The sequence below is a fragment of the Echinops telfairi genome, unplaced genomic scaffold (genome assembly GCF_000313985.2).
Source record: "Echinops telfairi isolate 266 unplaced genomic scaffold, ASM31398v2 ScPeMD7_53;HRSCAF=182, whole genome shotgun sequence".
NCBI classification, from domain to species: domain Eukaryota; kingdom Metazoa; phylum Chordata; class Mammalia; order Afrosoricida; family Tenrecidae; genus Echinops; species Echinops telfairi.
In genome coordinates this window covers 2,151,340-2,154,469 of record NW_022103951.1, presented here as the reverse complement: position 1 = coordinate 2,154,469, position 3,130 = coordinate 2,151,340, and positions in this window count along the sequence as shown.

Below are 3,130 nucleotides of genomic sequence, written 5' to 3'. Positions count from 1 at the left end.
CCGGGGTCCCGGGCGCCCCTCGGCTGGCTGCTGGGCGACGCCGAGGCAGCGCTCCCTCCCCGGCGGGGCCGGAGCCGGAAATCCACAAGACCCGGCGGCGGCGGGCTCTCGATGACTTCAGAGTCGGCTCCGCACGCGCAGGGAGTGGGCTGCCAAGCAGGCCAAGAAAAGATCGGGCTGAGCTGGAGACTCAAATGCCCAAATCTGGACCCAGAACCCCACGGGGTCGCAACGCTCTGGGCAGAAGATTCATTCGCCTCCGTCCACTCCCCTCCCCCTTTCTGCAGCTGTTCTCCTTCTTTTAAAAAGCAGCCAGACTTTCTGCCGGCGTGTGCGTGTGCGTGTGTGTGTGTGTGTGTGTGTGTGTGTAGTTGAATTTGGAGTAGCCACTGTAAAGGGGGAGGTTAACGTAGATGGAATGACCTGTACAACTAAAGTGAATTCTATTCTTGTCTGGGGAAGGGAGACCCAGCGAAGACACTAGCTTTATCTGCGTCCTTTGTTCTGATATCTTTTTGGTGAATCTTCCCAACAGAGGCACCACCTTTGGCCTCCTGGAGAAGCCCCCCACCCCCACCCTGCCAAGGCCCACACCCAGCAGCCCTGAAATAATCTTGGTCCAGTGAATTACCCCACTTCAAAATTGATACTTGCTTCTTGTCCTGAGAGAGTAAATCAACCAGCACCACCACCATCACATAAAACCAAAGTCAACCAACCAAAGCCCAGAAACTTTTCCAACACCCCAAAGGGAAACAGATTTTGCTGGTGTCTCCACGGTGTCTAATGAGAACATGGGTTTAAGATGTGCGCGCGTGTGTGTGTGCGCGCGCGCGCGCGCTCCTTCGTGTTGTTTTCAAACATTAGCGATTTCCTCTAATAGGGAAGAAGAATGAAAGCGGGTTGTTGAGTAGGTAGACTCGGCAAAAGTGAGAGAGCAAAAAAATAGTGAGAAGCGAAGAACTTTTCATTGAGCACAGTTTCAGATGCAGTCAGTTAGTAAAAGGACACACGACTTTTTTTAACTTCACTTTCTTTTATCCACTAATCAAGCTAATTTCATTTTCGGGATCATTATTCACCTTGGCACATTCTTCTTTGCACCTCCCAGCGCTTGGACTCTACAGTAGGGCTGCCTTCTTCTGCAGAACAATGGTTCCAGGTTCATCCGCTGGTGAAAGCCCGCACTGAAGTCAGGGGACGATGATTACGGTTGGAAGTCAGCCTGCGAGTATTTAAAACTCTTGTTTATGATCAAAAAGGGGTTTGTCCTGAGCACTGGAAATAATAATTTCCTAGAAGAGGTGAGGAGAAGACAGTTTCCTTCCTGTGGTGAGAGCTAATTCTACATTGTAGTTTCAAAATTATATTGGCAAGAAACGCGGGATAAGGGGGTGGCAGTTAGATGCCATTATCCAGGAACGGGGACAAAATGTTTAACCCTGCAAGCACGTTTCATTGGAGATGTTTTAATTTATTGTGCAATACACACATGGATAAATAAAGCCATAATGGGCTTCCAGTCGCACCGATGCCTCAGGTCCCCTTAAATTATGCGCAACTTCTTCAAAACATATATTTAAACAATAGAAATAAACTTCACTGGAGTCTGGCGACCAATTTGGAAGCCATTGGAAGGGAAGACAATAAGCCCTGATTACACTCGGGGAGTCTCTGCGCGTGAGATCCCCTTGGCCAGATCATTTCATTTATTTCACGTCTCTCCCTTCTTCTTCTCCTCTTCCTCTTCTTCTTTTTAAACAAACTTTCATTCATTTATGGTCTTCTGCAACCTGCTAATTTAACACTGGAGCGCGTTATTGCAGTGTTAGGAGGAGAGAAAGAGGGAGAGAAAACAACAATACTGCAATGATCCAAATGATACAGTAGAATTATAGCAATTATAGTTCTACTTGTGGAAGAAAACCTTGCTGAGATCAGGCAAACAAACTGAAGCCTTGTGAGGATAACAAGCGTGGCGATTGACAGCCGGTGCTGGGAGAGCCAGGGCACAAACAGAAATATTTGCCTCCCCCACCCCACTCCCTTAACTCCTACCAGGCAAGGTTAACCTCCTCAAAAGCTGCTTCCAGAGTCGGGTGTACTTCAGGGTCTGCGGTTCACGGCGCAGAATTCAGTGTCGGGTTCCCCTGTGTGCAAGGTGAGCACGGGGCTGCCAGTGCTACTTACCGGTACCCATCTGTAGTGAACAATCACACACACACACACACACACACACACACACACACACACACACACACACACACACACTTCCGCCCCACCGCCAGCACCATATCTCTCTCTCCTTCAGCACCACAGCACCTTCCAACAGAACATAGAGTACCTGCTAGTAAGCACGGGCTTTCTTGTGCTTACTCACTCATCTGTCCTAAACACTTTCCGCATGTGGTGAAACCCCTGAGAAATGCTTCCTGACACATGACGCAGGAAGCACAAGGAAGTCCGTGCTTACCTTACTTATTGGGTAATCCGCCCCTGACCCAGAGCCAGGTCTGTTCCCCTGGAAGGCTGATCATAGGAAAAGTGCCATCAATCGCTTGCCTAGCACTTGCCCCTCGCCTGGGCAGCCGCCCCCTGCTTGCCCTTCAGGGCCGCCTTCTCCACCACCGCCGCCCCCATCTGTTCGCCACCTCCCACCCAGGCCTCTGGCCCCGGAGGGTGTGTGTGTTGGATGTTTGCTCGTGGACGCTTTGAGCAGGAAGGTCCAAGGGGACACGGGACAAGCCCTTGGGTTTGCGGGGAGCCTTGCGGGCCAAGTTACAGCGCTCGAGCCGGGGACGCCAGGCGCGGGCTCCGCCGGGCGCGGCGGCTCAGGTGCGGGAGCCGCTGCCCCAGAGGCCACCTCCCCGGCGTTACTTCGCCACTTGGGGTTGCCGCTCTGCCGGGAGGGGCGGGAAGCAGCCAACAGGGCCTGAGGCGCCAGCAGGGCCCCCGCCCCATCACCTCTGCGGCCGGCCACCCAGGCAGTGGAAAGCTTTGCCCGGGAGCCCAAAGCTGGGCGACAGGGTCGCGACACCACGTCTGGCCTGGAAAGCGGGGACGTGCACACTCTCCCTCAGGCACGAAGAAAGTGGTCGGACTGGACGCCCGCTACCCCCACCCCACCCCC